Source organism: Talpa occidentalis, unplaced genomic scaffold (genome assembly GCF_014898055.3).
Source record: "Talpa occidentalis isolate TD23 unplaced genomic scaffold, MPIMG_talOcc4v2.1 talOcc4.12, whole genome shotgun sequence".
NCBI lineage: Eukaryota > Metazoa > Chordata > Mammalia > Eulipotyphla > Talpidae > Talpa > Talpa occidentalis.
Window position 1 is genome coordinate 65,707,863 of NW_023601212.1, and position 19,488 is coordinate 65,727,350.

The window sequence follows — 19,488 nt, forward strand, 5'->3', positions numbered from 1 at the left end:
AAAAGTAGTTGCCAATGAATTAGATATGAAGAAGATAATAGTAAAATAGCTGGAGGGAAATAGAAAATCTTAGAGTCTATATCCAGAAAGTTTTACATTTAACAAGTACCTTTAAGTTCTTAATGCACTTGGAAAAGGGCAAAGCTGAAAATGAGAATCAATATATTATTTATATAAGGAAGACTTTGGGCAAACTAGTTCTTTAGAGAGGACAAGTCTCTAATCTACATTAAAATATCAGTGAGTAAACACGTATTTGTATGCATATGTTAAGGTGTACACCTATCAACTTCCATAATTGTTTGCTTTAACATTGGTATTAATTACTGGACCATCTTTACTGGCCATCATTATGTTGATAAGGATTCTTTTACACTAAAAAAATTGCTGAAGCCAGCAGATAAGAGCTCTGATGGCCCTGCTGATGTGTGCAGGTGCCTGTGGGGAGCAAAAGAGGCTCTCGTGAAGACTGTGCAGTGACCATTGTGAGCTCGGATCAGATCATCTTTTTTGTGAGTTCCTTTTGTCCCATTTGTTGGGTTGGATAGATCATAACATGTCAGCTGTTTCTAAATCAGTGGACTGCAACAGTCAAGATTTTGGAGCTCTGTTATGAGTATAATAAAATCTGACATGTAAATATAATAAAATTTAGTAGTATTATTATACATACATACAATTGATAATACATACATACATACATGAAAAGAATAAACTTTAATAAAAGAGAGTTCTTTGCTGTTCTAATGGTTAGTCCTCTGAGGATGGAAGGGCAAGCATGTCTGTCTGCGTGCAAGAACAGATACGCTTATATCAGCCTACTATGTGCCAGTGCTGTGCTGTGAACCATAAGGACCCAAGAATATGCTTGATGTGATTATCTCCCAACAATCCTGGGGAATGACCTGAAGGAGCCCCATATCACTGGCTAAGACTACACTATTAGAGCCACTAAGATGGATAAAGGCACAGAAGAGGATCCCAGGAGGAATAGCAGTTTAGTAGGGTGATAGTGCAAAGAATTGTAGAACCCAGTGATAACTTACAGAACTATTTATTTCAAATTGTCTTTATATTTGATTTGACTCTTGACATAGTTCCAAGCTGTGGAAGGACCATACGTTGCCAGTTGACACCTGAGATGTGGAGGGGAGGTGCTGTGTGTAAGCAGTGCTGGGTCAGCTCTGCCAGGCTTCCTGGTACAGGGCTTGGCACTGCTTCTCCCTCCAGGCCAGAGCTTGGCGTCTTTCCAGTACATTTACTCACTTACCTCCCACTCAAACACTAACTGAAACATTCCTTCACTGCTGGGTTAGACTGGCTTCTTACCTATCCTTTTTATTAAGCCACCACTACTGTGGCTTTGCTAAATACTGGGCCTCCCTGACTTCCGGCGTTGGCCCATATCTGGTTCCTTATAGCCCTGCCTAGACCATGGGTGTGTGTAGAGACACACCCGCCTGCCTGGCACGGGAGTCCTGGCTTCCAGCTCTGTGGACTGCTCTTGGGATAGTATCCTTACCTAGCACTGTTTCATCCATCCAGGAAACACTCAGGCAAACTCAGCTGGGCCGTAGCACAGCTCTTTACCAGTGAATAGGGAAGGTTGCATTGGCAGACGTGCCACAGCCCTTACAACACAGCCCTCTTTCTAGCTGGAACCCGACTTACATTGTCCGACTGAAGAAAGGATCTGGAAGCTGCCCCTGTTTCCCTACTCAAAATAATCCCCTAAGTGTAAAGGTAATGATAAAACCCCTCGTGTGTTATGAAGTGGCTTTGTGCCAACACAGGGATGTGGGAAGATCTGAACAACCACAGGGAAGGGTTCTGAGCAGGTGATCTTCATAATCCATTCATTTGTTCAGTATTCACCCAGAAGTGCTGAGTGGCAGACTAGGTAGTAGGGATTTCCTTTGGAGCAATCAAGGCCCTACCCTTGCAGGGTCCAAAGTCTGCCGGAGAAATGCAGACAAGGGCTAATTACAGGGAGTCTGATAAGTGCGCAACGGAAGCAGGGTAGGGACATGTGGTTATGCCTGGTGGGGCTGACTGAGGGCTGAAGGGACAGGAGAGGCTGAAATCCAGGCCACACTCCCTCCGGACACATGCTGCCTGCAGAAGGGAGCCTTTTATAATCTACAGAAAAGCCCACGAGGATCAGATGTCTCCCAACACACACACACTCACACACTTTGGAAAGACACTTGACCTTGGTTTAGGGTGGAAGGGAAAGCTTCTTGGAGGAAACACCAGAATTAAGACTAGAAGGATGACTAGGAGTTCCAGCCATGGGAGCAGGGGCAAGGTAAAAAGAGCATTCTGGACTGAGTCATACTCACCAATGCTGAGGTGGTGCTGCACAGGCCAGGAGTTGCCTGAGTTCTTTCAAAGGAAAATCCTTTAAGAGGAAGTTGTGTGTTGATCACACAGAAGTGCAAGAAAGCTCGGCATTTGGGGGACTCTTACGGGTGTTCTTTATGGGTGGGGCGAGGAGTTCTGATGATGATATTCACGAATGTTGCAGCTGCTATGTACCAATGATACCCTGTGCCCTCAGGCCTGTGACTTGATTCATCCTCACCTCGGCTCTCTGAGGTGGTGCTGGTGTTCTCACCTGGCAGATGTGGTGGGAGCACTGAGCTGCCTGTCGTAGGCTGCACTATGGGATGGGAGAGGCAGGATTTGATTTCAGGTTCCAGGTTCTTAATCCAACACCACCTCTACAGGAAGAACTGCAGCTGGAGCTAGGCCTCCAGGATATACCGGAGGTGGGTGGGGTGGGGAGGTGGAGGGGATGGACTATCCAGACCTAGTGACAGATGTTGGCATCGACAAGACCACAAGCTCTGCAGCTCTGTGAAGAAGGAAAGATGAACCACTGCTACCATCTCTGGTCTTGTTTTTCCAGCAACTGGGAAAATGAAAGTCCTCTCTCATAAATGGTCTCATTTATTCCTCATTACAATCCCCTAAAAGTCTAGTATGAGTATCCATACTGTAGCATTGGGGGAAAAATGAGGCTCAGGGAAAGTAAATCACCTCTCACAGACTAGATCTTTCCTCTACAAACTCATGTGGTGTTTTGTTCATGCTTTCAACATCTTTTTATTGAGTAACTGCTATGGATACCAGACACTGTACTAGGGATAAAAGGCTGGTAGTTAATAATGCACAGTCCCTGACCTCAACCAATGGGGATTTTTTTTTTTTTTTAAATAGAGGCATGTTTTATTTATTTATTTATTTATTTTGTTTGTTTGTTTATACATGCACTGGGTACAGTCAGAAGCGCGGGAGGGTGAGAGAATTCACCAGAGCCAGAGCGGGGAGCAGAGCAGGCAGGAGGACCGAAGTACACTGCTGAGGGGAGCAGCGGGCAGCAGGAGAGGTCTGCGCGCCATGTGGGACCCTCCTCCAGTGGCCGGGGAGCAGCCGGGGATCGAACCTGCGTCGCAGAGGCCGCGGGCAGCTTCGCAACCCAGCGCTCAACCGCTGCGCCACCGGGGAGGCCCCCAATGGGGATTTTAAAACAGGTCTGCAAATTGTTTGATGCTTATATCATTGACAGGGCCTGTGACCTCTCCTCTCTCCCCTTGGATATGGGCTGAGCTCAGGGACTTGTTTATAACCCACAGAATGCACCAGAAGTGTGTGTCCTTTGAGGCACGGTCCAAAAAAAAGGCGAGATGATTGTGGCTTGCTCTAAGGGGAGCAGCTGCCAAGGAAGCCAGTCAGCCGAATGTAGCCATGCTGGAGAGGCTGCATGTGGGCACTTGGGCACCAGCAGAGCTCCTAGTTGATAACGTTATCACCTGTCAGCCTTGAGAGTGCGCTGCCAGCCCCATCCAACCTTGAGAGGCCAGCAGTCCCAGCCATGTCTTTCTGTAACTGTGCAGACTCCCCAGTGACAGCAGCCCTCTCCTACATTCCTCACCCCCAAAAGTGTGAGCAAAATAAAATCTGGTTCTATTATGGTTGTTGTAATTTTATTATATGGATAAGTAACTGGAAGAGTCCACCTCCAAGAATTGATGAGAATGGCACCCCACAGGGTGGGGCAATAACTGGGCTCAAATGACAAGAAGACCTGTGAACCATTCCCATCAAGACAGTGTTTTCTGCTCTGTCTCACCTCACTTTCCCTCTTTTCTGTGGCTTAGCTTGAGGGACTCCTTCCCTTCCCTGTGTGGACGAAACTGGGGAGGAGAGCTGATGATGGCGAACAGTGTGTCCTAAGGCTTACCTACCTGCCAGTTGGAAAGCAGCAAGTTCAGTCCCTTTTCAGTCTATGGAAGAGAATAATTCACCACCCACCCCCGTTCATCTGGGCTGACCTCACTCCTATCGCTACCCCATCAATTATGGTGGAAGTCCTGATGTTTCTCCAGAAACATCTATAGCCAGCTCTTGGGATTCCTCCTGAGAGACCGGGTGTTCCTGGTAAGTCTTCTTCCTTAATTAACGTTTCTTATTTTTAGTCAGTTTGAAATGAAAGAACATTACCCCTGGGCTGTCCAAGATGTTAGCTGTCTGTTGATTCTTGCGGAGACCCTTAGGAACAATTTTCAATTTCATTTAACCTGCAAAACAGCTGCGGTAAGAATTGGTGAAGGAGCTTTTCCCCCCAAAGGGGGTATGAGTGGCAGGAATTTGATTAGGATTCAGTGTGTGTGTGTGCTGCCTGACCTGCAGGGAAGCAGTGCTTTACTGAGGAGGGTCCTGGCTCCTCGTATGAGGTGACCATCCTCCTGTCGAGGCTATGTCTGGGTTTGCAGACACTGGGTCATCGGCTCCATCTCACTTCTGAGTTGGAGATGAACTCTGCCAGGCAAATTGGAAGCATTTTCACCTGCTCTGCTGTGAAACATGGCTGTAGTTAGTCCATGTTTATATCACTGAAGTGGAGTGAGTAGGGGAAAGGAGGAGCTGGGCTGGGTGGGCAGGTCCTGTGAAGGGAGCATCTGGACCCTGCTGGGAGGTACTGGGAGCCATTCTCTCCCTCTGTCGAGACAAGGCTCCTGCTGCAGTGAGCCCCTGGTTCCCATCCTATTCTGAGATAAAGCAGAGACCGTTCCCTGGGAATCACCTTTGTCACCATCTTGTTAAAATCCTTAAGTATGGAAAACCTAATGACCTCCTGATGACTGCTTCAAGTTCTCTGTAGTTTTGAATAAACACAGAATTGCCTTCCTTTGCAGCTGGAGGAACACTTAGAGGTAATTTAGGATACTGTGTCAATGACAATTTATAAATAAGGAATTGAGGCTTTGAGTGGTTAAGGATTTTGCCCAAGGTTGTACACCTTGTTAGTGACAGCACTAGGACAAGAGCCCAGGTTCCTTGATTCTTAAATCAGTATTGGTTTCCCTTAATCTCTGAAAGTAGAATGTTCTTATTGGATATAATTTCAGAGATTATTTTTGAGAGGCCTGGAAATGCTTCTAGGTATTTCCCCAAGAAATACAAAAAGTATATGTCCTTGCAAAGACTAGTACTTGAATGTTCATAGACTTTAGCTGTAATAACCAAAACTGGAAACAACCCAGATGTCCATTAGCAATTGCTTTTTAGGCATTGCTTTGTGCATGAGATACTTTCATATCCTGCCAGCTAATCAGGTTTGATGGAGAAGTGGGTCAGACTGAGAACATCTGTTTAGATCCAAATTACTGAATTGCTTGTTGAGTGTGTCAGAGTGAGTGACATTTCTCTTCTTTTTGGCAATGGAGTTTGACAGTGGAGTTAGAAGGCTGTTTTAATAAATGATCATGGATTCTTCAAACTGCAAGGTGTAAGAGAGCACACCTGCTTCCATTAAATAACTTTATTTATACCAACATTAAAACATTTTGGGGTTAAAAATATCATAGACTGGCCATCTTAAAGATGTCAGACCAGACTTTGTAGCTACAATTCTTCCCAAGGAATCAGGAGTGGGAGCCAAGAAAATAAATTGTTTCAGGGGAAGGAGGAGTGGTCAATTCAGGTCCCAGAAATAGTCAAGATTTCTGTGATGTGTGTGGATGAGTTGAGATTAGCTTTAGAATCTTTAAATTCAGTCTTTTTGTGACCTCCTGATAGGTGTTGGATGTTGAGACCCACACAGGAAATAAGACACATTCTATTCAGTGTTTCAAGATCTTGCAGACATTACCAATGAGTATATTACAAGTAAATGCACAAGGAGAGTATGGGATGACCACCATGGTGGGGATCTTTGTGGGTGCTGCCCAGGGAGCACATAGGCTGGATCTTAATGAAGAGGGAGGGGAAGTTGGTCAGGAAATGCTTCAGTGTTCCTCTTCGATGTCTTAGCTCAGAGCTGGGGTTATAGCACGGGTGCTTAGAATAATGAGGAAAGATAATTCTTGCTATCAGAGATTTTAGTCTACTTGAAGAGATCACTTTAGGATTAAGATGACCATGTGTTGATAGTGATGTAATGAGATGCAGCAGCTAGGGTCAAGAGACTGAATCTGGCCCAGGATCTGCTCCTAGTTGGCTCTTAGATGGTTGGTTCCTAGATGGTCATCTACTGGGTCGCTTAATCTCAGTCTTTCTAACTCTGCAATGTTATACTACATGACATCCATTCCATTCTTTCTGTGCTGTGTGTTGGGGGCAGATATGGAGAGAATGAGCATGGTCAGTTGCATCCTCATTGGCGAAGTCTGCCTCAGTGAAGCAGAGAAACCATTGCTGAGAAGTGCTGTCCCTAGTTAGGTTGGCTGTATTGTGGGAATCAGAGAGTTTTTAAAGTTCTGGAAGTCATTTTGTGGGAATCATAATTAAAGCTAAAGCAAGGTGTCAATCTTATTTTCTGGACCAAGGGTATTAGCTGACCTTCAGTGACCCTGTTTTGATTGTGTGGTCTTGCCTTGCTGTGGTTTCTGGTGTTTATCAAGGGCGATCTATACACACAGGCACTGGTATACCTAACGTGTTTCCTGTTGTCCATATTCCTTCCCTCCTGGCATGTAGGATTAGCCAATACCACCACGAGTGAAAACACTTTTCGCTCCTTAATTCTTCCTGTCTGATACCTCAAGACAGATGCTTCTGATGTATAAACTCCAACAATGCAAATAACAGTAGTGTTATTTGCAAGGAAAACATCAGTAAGGAACTTGTGTAAGAACGGGAGGGTCAGAACTGCATTTTCTTTCCTCTGCTTGCCTGTGGTGCCTGAATGCCTTCTTTGTCTGACTTCTGGGTGCCCTGACCTCAGTCACCTTTCCTGGAGCACACACAGAGAATTGCAGGTCCTTCCCAGCAGCTTTACAGAGCTTATTGTGTAAGATAGATTTCAAACCTTTTGTTGCCTTTACCAAAGAGTGCTAAAGGTGAAGTCTTTCTAGACTCAGGTAGCAGCAGTATATAACTTCTACTTTCATTTTTTACTTCCAGACTCCAGATTATTCCCAAGTCACATTCTCTCCCCTTATGTCAAATTTCTTCCTTGTTTTCTTTTAAACAGTATCTACTTTCCATCCCCTCCTCCAGAGACTCCTTTGAGGAAAAGATAGGTCTAATTATCAGACTTGATGCCTGCGCATGGTCTGATGGGCTAGATAAGAAAATCAAAGGCTGGGAGACATAGTCTAGTTCATCACTCATACTTCACAGTCACAGCAACTGATTGGATACCACCTATTTTGCTGACTTGAGTCTATGAAATCAAAGCCTAATGCCGATATGGGTGGGGCATTTTAGATAACCAAAAACCTGCTGCCTGAGAGTGATGGCATGATTCCCCATAAGGCATTCTGCCATGTCATGTCAAGCAAACTGGCAGTTCCTGTCTCCATGGAACAGAAGAGATCATTGCCACTTGGGCAAGGAAAGTGCCCAAGGTTATGCATGTAGGGTGTGATGAGACTTGCCTTCAAATGGGGCTCTTCAGACCTGTTGCCAAATTCTGTGTATCTTCCATTACCTGTGCGCTTTCCTGTATGTTTGTTACTTATGAACTATTATAATTTACCCATAAATTGCTCTTATTAAATTAAAACAATTAGCACTTTATCATGGATAGTAGCAAAAAGGAATAAAAAGAGGGCTTTCTAATACTCTTACTGAAAAAAAGTTTTCAGTAGGGAAGGAATAAAGGGGACAGTTTACAACTGTTTCCTTATGGCCTGCAGCTTAAGGGGTCATGGCCTGCATCATGCTGATGCTGATGGACCCTCACTCTGAGTGTTTTCTTGAGAGATCCTAGAGGACAGGGCCCAGTGGATGGGCGGAGGCCATTCTTATATACCACTTTACCCCACTGCCACCAACACAAATAACAACAGAACACAAACACTCATGTCCCCAATTCTTTTCCTTTGGAGACTGGCGGTTTTGTTGTGGATCCCATAGAAGTCTTTAGGGGACCCACTTCAATATGTTTTTTTCATATTGACAAAAATCCAACTCTTCTTGTTTCCTTCTTCATCTCCCCCACCTCCTGATTCCCCGCCTTTCTGTCAAGGGGTGATGGACAATAGATGGTAGCAACAGTTTCTATGGTAACAGCATCTGAGTCATCTCCTTGGAAACCTGCATAAAGGCCTTCCATCTCCAAACCAGCTCAGTGCAACTCGGAAGGCCTTTGTTCCCTTGAATGTGTCAGCATGGGGGAGCAAGCTCTCCCGGACTTTGGCCACTGCAGTTTCCTTTGGCTCCTGATGCCCATGGCACTTAGGGTATAGGGCTGGATTCAACCAAAGGTGGGGGTTGGTGGGACCTGGAGTGCTTTTCTCTGCTTAGCCCATGGCCAGAATCATTGTTGATGGTCCAGGACCAGACACCCAGCAGGTTTAACCAGTAGGCCTCTCCGCTTTTTTAAATGCCCAGATGACTCAACTGAGGCTCCCACAGAGACCAGCAATGGGTCAGAATAAAGCAGTATTGCATTTTAACACAGATGAGCTGAATTTTTTGGCATCGTCACGAAGAGAATCCTGAAATAGGGCACCGTGGGATAGCTTGTAAGAGTCCCTTTCCTTATGGTGTCCTTCCAGGGTAACAGTTTTGTCAAATAAATGAAAGCAAATGGCTTCCAGCAGCTAAGAGGATTAATTCTCTTGTCGTCATCCACATTAAGTAACAATCACAAACATGTCAGTTGTGCTGTATATTTTATAGATCATTTTCACATGTCAGAGCTCAATCATTGATTCATTTGTTCAAAACATGTTAATTTGAAACCTACTATGTGCCACATATCATTTCATAATGGCCTTTGGGGCACAGGAGTAAGACACACTGGTCTGATGAAGTTCACAGAAAACAGAATCAAGGGCTAATCAGGTAATTATGCTTGAGTGTGAATGTTCAACTAATATGTGCTAAAGAAGATTCATGATTAGTGTGCCAACGGGAGTGGGGAAGCAGACTCAGTGGGTGTAGAGGCCCCCTGTGGTCACGTCAGCTGCTCAGTGGCATGCTGAGATGTGAACCCCCTGGCCTTGTGTGGTCAGAAATCATACCCTGGCTGTTCTCTCCTGCTGACTCAGAGCATAGCTCAGGCCAGATAGCCCAGGGCAAGTTCTCCTGTTTCCCCTCTTGGTGCTAATGTCCCTCTGAGAGGTTCTGTCCAGCTTCCAGGGCCAGGCTGTTGCCCATTAAGTGATTGAAACAATTTTAGGAAATTTCTTTTTATATGAATATTCTCCTCCAAGGTGTTAATAGCCCCGCCCCCTCACTCTGATAGGGCAGAAGTAGGTTGAAAAGAAATACCTGCTGGTGGGATAGATCTTTAGTTCTTTGGGTTTGGACCAACACGAGGGACAAAGGTGTAGCTTGTCCACACCGAGCAGAAGGTGTGGGACCTTCTGACTCCTTGGGGTCCCCCTCCCAATTGTGAAAATGCAAGGAGAGGTGTGTGTCCTCGGAGAGGAGTGAGCAGTACTACTCACAGTAGCTGGAAAGGGCATGTGTGAAGTTGGGCAGGTGTGATTAGCGAGAGGGGGTCACCCCTATGGACCAGCCATGTCTATCGAGCTTTAGACTTCTACTTGTTACATTTTTTAAAAACCAAGTTGAAATGAACTGATCCTCCACCCACAACCCCCACTCGTAAAGAGTGTATAAAGCTGTTTGGTCATTTCTTACCCAATCAAGTTCTGCCATCACTTGAGTTCTTTCTCTCTCTCTTTTCTCTGGATGCAGTATCAGTTGGAGACTTTCCTGGAGCTTCCATAACCCAATAGCCTCTTTTTTTCTTTTTCTTTCTTTTTTTTTTTTTTTTTGTCTTTTCATAGCCTCTGAGCCCTGCTGTCGTACTGTCAAGGGAGATGCCTTTGCTATCATCTGCAGTACCCTCTTCCGTAGGTATGTTTTTGGAATAGTGTGTGTGTCTTGGTACCCCCCCCCCACACACACAAACACAAACATCTATTTGTAAGCTTGTTAGCACTAGCTTTGCTGACTTAGGTGACTGCAGAGCTGAATGCAGCCAGTTTGAGAAGAGTAAAGCAGTTTGGTACCTGCCATCTTTGGTCTACACAATTCTGCTCGCTCTGAGGTTCATGTTCTGCTGAGTCTGGAAAATCTTCCCTGGGTGCTCCCAGTTCCCACAGTCCTTACTCCTCATGTCATTCTCTTTGTACCTTTACCTCCCACCTTGTAATTATGGGCTAACTTTTCATGTGTCCTTGTCTCATTCTAACAGATAGAACATGATTCCAAGTGCAGGGATCATGTTTTTTCATGTCTTGAATAGCTGTACTGTTCAATCACCATGAGCTACATGTGGTAATTCAAGTTTAAATTTAAAAATTCACTTCCTGTGCTGTACTAGCCACATTCCAAGTGCTTAGTGGTCGCATGTGGCCAGTAGCTAGTGTATAGACAGCACAGAAGTAGAACATTTCCATTATTCTAGAAGGTTCTATTGGACATTGTTGTTCTGTGGAACTTAGTATATATATATATATATATATGACACTTTATTGGTGCCAACAAATATTTACTGGTTGAGCCATTAGATTAACAAATATGAATATTTATATACATGTAATTATTGAATATTTATATACATATAATATATAATTTATATAAAATTTATAATATATGATATAATTTATATTCATATAATATAATATGAATATTTATATTCATACAATTGTATAATTCATATTTCTTATGGGTGAAACTGAGGGCAGTTACAATTGTGGGGGAAATGGGTATTTTTCCTGGTATTGGATTCCTTAGTAAACAGTATATCTTTGATTCTGAAGAACCGTCCTGGCCTTGGTGGATACCATCTTGTGATAATGTTGCAGTACCAGGAACAGACTAACCTTGTGGGGTTTTTTCTTTTTAAATATCTGCTGATTTTTATCTTCTAAGCCACTGTGAAAAATGGTTTTGCTAAAGGCAAGGAGTTTGGCTGAAAATTTGCCTTTTTAAATGAACCCATTCAGAAAGTAAGAAGCAGCCATATTCTGAACCAGGAAAATGGCAGTTCCCATCTTGGGAAGATAATCCTAGAGATATCCCTTAGTGACTAAGTAGGAAGAGCCTGGATTCTGAAGTTGTGCAATTTGGGGCTGACTTAGCTTTCCCATCTATAAAATGTACATTTAGAATCATTTTCTCATATGTCTAGTAGAAGCCTCTGATGAAAGATGGCATATGCCATTGTCTCTAAATTTGCTTAACTGTGGATTTCATGGGGCTGTGACTTTTAGAGACTGGGAGCTATTTAGGAAGGCACCATATGTGTCAGTCTTACGTGTGAATGGGTGAACATGAAAGCTGCCATCCCCCATGTGGCATTCCTCCTCCAACCCCATGTGACCCCCAATAAGTATTAATAATTTTCATTTGAAAGTAATCGGAATGTGTTGGAACTGACAGAGCAATCCTCTCACTAAATCTTAAAAGCTTCCAAGAGTGAAGAGAAAGCTTCCTGGACCTTCTTGCATTGTGTCTTTTGTTTGGACCCTGAAAAAGGAAGTGTTTGGCTTCTTGATGAGATTTAGGGAAGTGAGCATATAGGGGCAGGGAGTTGTAGGTTTGGGGTTTCTGCTGAGAGCCCTGCAGAACAAAGCAGTGGCCCTGTAGATGAGGAGGAGGAGGCTGAGAAACTTGGAATTGGGAGTAGAGCTGGAGGCAGCTTCACCCCCACCTTGCTCTGGCTAGTAGTTGATGCATGTTGGTCATTTTACAGTTAGGAACATGAGGCCTTGAGAACCTGTTACAGAGCATAATTTCCATAAATGGGGAAGCTCCATGTTCTCTCTGTCCCACGGAATGAAGGGTGGAGCTGAGCAGTGAGAAGAAGACATGGAGAAAATACTTAGAAGACTTGGAGGAGGCACACGAAGCTGAGACATGTGAAGAAGGCTGCTTGCTTGTCACTTTGGACGTACACCAGGGACTTGGGGAACATGAAGGAGACATGGAATCGAGATTCATAGAGACACTTGGAAGAGATGTGGGTGAGAGACTTGTGGGGAGACTGGCAATGTCAGCCATTACCTTGATTTGTACTCTGATTTTGTGCCTTTCATCCCAAACTCTCCTGGCAGCTTCCTATGGTTCCCTGCCAGAAGGAGCCTTAGATTTGTGGCAAGAATTTGGGCCTCAGCGACCCTGCTTTGGGCCAACCCTGTTTTACTGAACATTAACGCACAAGGGGACAGGTAACTGGGAGTATTTCATTGGGAAACTATTATCCTTTCTTCTCTTCTCTCTATGCACATTATCCTATTAAAGTTCTTTCACACTAAAAGGATACTTTGTCTTTATGTGACAATGGCAGAATCCATTTAGAGCATGCAAGTTTGGGGGTCCAAGGTGTCCCTAGTCTGCCCACTAATAAACCTACACAAATGTCTTCTCCACAGTAGCTGGCATGTCAGGAGAGGCTTGGCTTGGGGAATTGGGTGCACAGAAGAGGACTCTGAGAACAGGGTATTCTAAATCATAAACAGCTCTGGTACTTTAGGTTTACCATAGTTTACAGCACACCACAATTTATAGCTGTAGGCCATAGATACCCAGAAATGTCCAGGTCATTTTACCAACACATCTGGCGCAGTGATGTCAGCCACCTGGTGCATGGAGGCTTCCATGGCTGAAGCGCCTCCTCAGGCCTCACAGCTGGAGAATGCCTGCTCTGGGATGAGGGTCCAGATCTCTCTCAGTCTGTCATTCCACTACTCTTGTGTTGTGTCCAGAGTCTCTTTGTGGTTCATTTTTTGATGGAATATTCTAGGAGGTCATCAAAATGTTTTCCTTGCAAGGCCCTTTCAAAAGCTGTTAGAGATCCAGGAATAATCCAGATTGATTCTCCTCCTCAGGTGCACACGTTTACATATCCCTCTGGGCTGTGGATTCAGGAAGTTTAATTAGCATCTGTCAGGCTGTTCTAAAGTATTTGGAAGGGCGCAGCCTGACCTTGAAGAGTGATTTAGTTTGAGAGGGCTCACAGAGTTGATGTTAGAAATTGGTTACACGCATAGCCCTTTCTCTGTCTCTGTCTCTCTGACTCTCTCTCTCAGCTTTTAATTGTGACGACTTGTTTCAGGATCTGGGATCCTCCCATTCTGCCTGACCTTGTCCACATTGAAACCAGCAATCTTGCTCCCCATGCCATTTCCTAGGCACCAGCTTCCCCAACAGTTCTCTCTTAGCCCCTGGCTCCTTTTGCTGTTCTGTGCCCAAAGATCTGGATGACTGGCCCAGGAGATGGGTTCATGTTTGCCAATGCAGATTTGCTTTCACAGAATAGGCAGTGAATTACTAGGAGCTCTCAACTTTCTCTGATTTCCTCTTTTGTCACCCTCCACTGCTGTGTGTAAGTAAGGTACTGGTGGGGGGCAGTCACAGCCAAGATGGCAGCTGTGACGGAGGCTGTCAAAGAGCACAGGTGGCAGATCCTTCGGGGCACCACCTCTGTACCATCATGACCTCATTGCATGAATGTGATCTCACACACACAAGAGAAGCATTAACACCACACTCTACCAGTAATTATATTTTCTGTATACCAGTGGTTATTTTCTGGGTTAGCTAGCCCAGACCTTAAACAGAGAAATAAGTAAGAATGGAATAAAGTAGAATAAGTTGAGGAGATAAGGTTACAAGTAGCATCAACTACAAACACGGTCCAGCCAGTGATGCCTCATTTGGCTTTGTGGCTTTGAAATGGTGGTTTTGCTCTAGTGTCACCTCGTGTGTGGGTAAACAGTCCCACAGCTGCTTTTCTTTCTTTGGCTTTGGGGCTCTACTAAGTCTTTTAGTGGATTTTACTTGCCTTCCTAAAGATCTAACTCCTTGTGGATCCTTAGGGTTTACAGTTGTTGGCTAAAGCTTGTGTTTATATGGACACTATTTAATTTCCTCTTTGCTTTCTGATTTGCCCCTGTAAATTATTCTTCTTTGAAGACCCTCAAATATGTGGCTGTTATATGCAGAAACAGGATCTTTTGTGTCTTAAGAATGGAGTGGGGGCCTCCCCTGGTGGCGCAGTGGTTAAGCACTGGGCTGCGAAGCTGCCCGCAGCCTCTGCAGCGCCAGTTCGATCCCTGGCTGCCGGTGAGGGTCTCACATGGTGCACAGACCTCTCCTGCCGCACCCACTGATCCCCTCAGCAGTGTATTTCGTCAGTCTGCCTGTTCTGTTCCCTGCTCTGGCTCTGGTGAATTCTGTCACCCTCCCGCACTTCTGATTGTACCCAGTGCTTGTATAAATAAATAAATAAATCTTTAAAAAAAAAAATGGAGTGGCTGGTGATGGCAAAAGTCATTTTTCTGAGACTCCCGGAGTCCCTCAGGTATGTGGTCTGCATCAGCAACTTAGATTTTGTACCCTGTCAACTGAGCCAGGTACCCAGAGCAGCTTGTGAATGTGCCTTATTTAGGAAATCATTTGTTTTAGACGACCTTGTAATAATTCCAGGCCCTTCAGTCACTTAGCATTTCCTAAACACCTTCCCACTAACAGGGCTTTTTCTCCCACTGATTGTTCCCAGGTGGAACTGACTTTTGTTTAGGCCTTTCCAAGAGATGGATCAGAAAGCTTGGGTGTTTAGATGAGTGGTCCACCCCAGAGTGGAAGATACCAATACAGAAAGGGTAGATGTGTCACTGCAGACAATAAAAACTAACTACACAGCCATCCACATCCAGCCCCTGAACCCAAAACATGTTTCTGAATCTTCTGGTGAGATGATTGTTGGGAATGGCAGCTCAGATGGGCATGTGCCCAAAGCCAGGAGCTGACACACTCAAAGGACAGCCGAGGGCAGTGGGCTCTCTGTTCACATCCATGTGTGACTTTCCTGATAGAAGTGCTGTCAGAGGCAGTGATGAGCAGCAAGGAGTCTAGGTTCACACCTGGCAGTCCTCTAAAAGCTGTCAGAGGCAATATTGTCTGTAGTTGGTGGGGCAGAGGTGGCAGAGGGCATGGTCTTCTGTGACACATATGGAGTCTTGAGGCTTCGATGGCCACCTTAGTGCCTTGGATAGCCTTGTCACCCATGGTGGCTAGACCTCACAGCCATTCATTTTTCTCTTCAGATTTTCTCTACTGGCACAAATGCTTCATTTTGTTATCCAAATTTCAGAGAGAACGTTTCCCCCTTTAGCAACACTGTTGATCAAGTACGTCAGATTTACTCCCTTATTTGGGTTATTTTAAAAATTGATGATGAGCTGCCCTAGCTAAATTTCAAGCCCTATTTCTCCCCACTCCCTGGCAATCTTTTCCTCCAAATGTGCAGTGATTGTGTTTCTGTGCAAGCACCTGGAGGCTCCTGCTTGTTCTTTCTGCCCTCATATTCTCCTTGTCTCTGGTGTAAACCCCCTGCCATCCTTCCACTTCATCACACAGTGCTTATATCTCTGAGTTGCAATTATTGGGCATCGATTTTTTCTCTCTTGTCTATGAACCTTGTCTTAATAATGTTCTCTGTGTCCTGCTTGTGAGGCAGCAACTCCTGCCTGTCTCAGAGTGGAAAGCAGAACAGCTTCCCCTACCCCGCTTCTCTAGAATCTTTTTCTCCCACTGAATTTACTCTACTTCCCTTCATTCTCTTCTACCCTGGTTTATGTCCAGATTCACACATACGAGGGCTTTTTTGTCCCATATATCTTATATCCCCTGGCTCAGCTCTTACCTCTAGACGTGTGTCTCCTTACAGGCCAAGTCCTTAAAGTCCATGGTGGAAAACTTACAGCAGCACCTGTGTGACCTGTCACAGGATGACAGGATGTTTGCATAGCCCTTGGCTGTCATTCTGGGTCATCTTTACTTTTCACATTGCTACCTACATTGGAGTTTTCAAGAAGGGGTGTACATACAACAAGGCTACAGAAGCATGGAGAAATGGGTCTTGGTGGGACTTAAGTGATGAGATAGATCTGGTGGGTTTGACAGGTAAATAAAGAGAAGTGGTCCAGGTTGGCCTGGTGTGCTGTGGGGCTCCCCGTGGTGGGTGTCTGGTGAGTCTTGTTTGATTCCATGTGAACCCTTCCCCTCAGCTTGTAAACTTTCTCACCATTGCTCAAAGACTAGAAAAGAGAGCTTGCAACCTCTAATACAGTCTTTTGGTGGAGATTCTGGTCATCTGGGACAGGAGCCACACATTTCTACACGCATGGTCTCCCTAAGACCATAGCCCTGTGTACTCGCATCTTTTCTAAATTCGATTGCTTTTGGGTGACTGATTTGGGCAACATTGTCAGTCTTTTAAAAGACTATCTCACACCCAGAAAGACATTCCTCAGATGTTTTTGGAGTTGTAAATCAGCCTATTAATTGTAAACAGTTGAAAGAGTGTGCTGGTTTCTTGTCATAAGCACAGAGAACTCTCTAGCTATGCCCATGTCATCTCTTCAGCGTTTCTATAAACAATCAGAGGATGATGCCAGGACTGATGTTCTTCTCTAAGAGTTTTTCATTTTTTGTGATTGCTTTAGAAAATGCTTTGTTCAAATTTCATGTAATAGTTTGACTGCCATCCTTGTGCCCAATATAATTCCATCATTCAGTACATTTGCATGATTGTGGCTTGGTTCTTACATTTTCTTATGGAATTTGCATATGAGATTATTTATCTTTGTTGACGTGTCAAAAAATCATTAAAATTTATTGCCAAATACAATTTATATGTTAAGTTCACAACACATAAACGCACAAAGTCAAAAAGCATTTAAAAAGTTTTTAATCATTTAAAATGCATTACATTGGCATCAATATGTTGTAGCGTTGCAGGTCTTATTTTAAGATCTCAGGCTTATACAAAGTAGAGAAGATTACATTTCAGAAAGAAATTTAGCAGTTGTATTTCCTACTTGCATTTATTCTGTTTTTTTATAATGTTCTAAATCTATACTTTGTGATTATGTCTTTCTCCAAGAAATCTTAGATACCCTTAAAACAGCACATTAGTTAACAGTTTGCACATTTCATTTGCATTGTTGGCATTTTGTCCTCTTTAAGAAGCCCCTGTAGTTTCTTCCTCTTTGAAAATGTAGTGATGTTGTTTCTATGGACACAATGATGTCAGGGTATGAATGGAGCTCGGTGACACCAAGAGTGCCATCTATCAAGGCCAGTGATAGAGCCCAGCTTTACCTATGAAGTTGCTAATGGTGCTGGGTTGTCAGCAACTTGAAATATACACAACTAGGAGGAAAGTGGGTCTGTATAACCATTCTAGAAAGCCCAGAAGGAGTAAGTGTGTGTGTGCTTGTGAAGCCAAGTGTATGTGATAGTGAAATAAATCCTACTTCACAGTTTGACTTTAGATCATCTGGATTCCCAGGCCTGTAGTGTGGGAATTTGAAACCTATGAAGTCAAGTCTCCAGTGTCTGTGGAAGGAGGGAGGAGAAATATGTTTCATGGTTTAGTATCCCAGTAAGACTTGCAGTGTCAGCAATATCAGTAGATGTGTGTAGTGCGTGTGATGTATAGGCATTGATGGGGAATAGACATATAGCTTAGTGGAATTTGTATGTATTTAAATGTAAATGATATGATGATCTTCTAGATGTAAATGATATATGAATAATACATATAAATTATGACTAATTGATCAAAATCAGAGTCCTGGTAAGCAGCAAACTATAACTCATACATCCAAAGTGTGTGGTCTTGATCAGAGAAGGCAATCTGAAAAATCTGAGCCCTTAATTCAGTGATACATGACATTATCAGGATATGCGATGTTTGATTTTTTTTTCTTAATGGTCACTGGTCATTTAGAACCAAGTCTGATGATAGCCTATCTTGGTAACTAACCTAATTTCCATTCCGGGTAAAAAATGAGGTGTGGTTATAAAATAACACTGATAATGATGTGTAATTGGCTTTCAAATAACTTCAATATATTTTTTAAAGGTTTTTTTTTTATTTATTTATGCATACAACAGCTGGGGTGTAGGCCAGAGGTACAGGGCATGAGAGGATTCACTAGAGAGAGAGTGAGTAGCAGAGCAGGCAGATCTACTGAAGTACACTGCTGAAAGGAGCAGCAGGCGCGACAGGAGAGGTCTGCTGTGCCAGGTGGATAGCTCCCTGGCTGGGGATCGAACTCATGCTGCAGTGGCTGCCTATAGCTTCATAGTTCTAAGACCTAACCCCTTGTGCCACGGAGGAGCCCTCTAAAATAACTTTAAAGGGAGGTTTCAGGAAACAATTATTTCACTGGGATGTATTATATATTCCCACAGTGATGCTTTGAAAGTTAACATTTTTTGGATATGTAAGTTCAGCTATACTTAACAGATATAAATCTCTCTGCTAAACACTGCCTTAGTTAGTTCAGGCTGCTGTAATAGAATACTATAGAGTGGGAAAATTATAAACAACAGAAATTTTCTTCTTATAGTTCTGAGTTCTGGGGCCTTTGAAGTCCAAAGTGAAGGAGCCGCCTGGTTAGTTCTAGTGAGGGCCCTCTTTGGGGTTGCAAACAGCTGTTTTCTTATTATATCCTCAAGTGGTAGGAAGGGCAAGGGAGTGTGTAAGGGCACTAATCCCATTCTTGAGGACTCCACTCATGATGTCACCACTTCCCAAAGGCTCTACCTCCTAACACTATCACTCTGGAGATTAGATATCAACATAGGAATTTTAGAGGAATACATTCAGTCTGCTGCATAGAGTAAATATAATTTGGCCTCAGGGAATGAAATTTTCCATTTAAGTAAAATTTCTAGGTATCTCAACCCTCCCCTCTTAAGTATTAGACCTAGCTTTCAAATGTAATAATCATTTAGATGAAATGTTTTATGATCTTCTTTGTTCAACTACACAGAAATAGTATAGTTTGTTTTATTTTTTCTCATGACTCACAGTCATTTTGAATCCTGTTTGTAATATTGGATCAAAGTGAAGAAGTGCTCCCCTTAGAGGTTCAGGAGTGAAGGGGGCGCAGTGCTCATTTATTCCCACTTGATATGATACAGGTTGCTCCATTTTTCAATACTGTTGCTTGTGTATTTTCTGTTTTCTGCTACTTCCCATATTTTTCTATTTCATCC

At 43.7% G+C, this 19,488-nt stretch overlaps 1 protein-coding gene across 8 annotated transcripts in view; it reads left to right on the forward strand.

The window, feature by feature from the left end:
- The window catches only part of LOC119241340 (uncharacterized protein C1orf226 homolog), a 270,987-nt gene that overhangs the window by 151,932 nt on the left and 99,567 nt on the right, over nt 1-19,488 (forward strand). The window contains exons 1-2 of one of the 8 annotated variants that reach the window (XM_054693516.1): nt 8,352-9,300; nt 10,254-10,323. The exons of the other annotated variants lie outside the window; for them this stretch is intronic. The gene's annotated coding sequence lies outside the window, so the exon portion shown is untranslated. Of the gene's footprint in view, nt 1-8,351; nt 9,301-10,253; nt 10,324-19,488 lie in introns of those variants that run through there. 8 annotated transcript variants of the gene reach the window in all.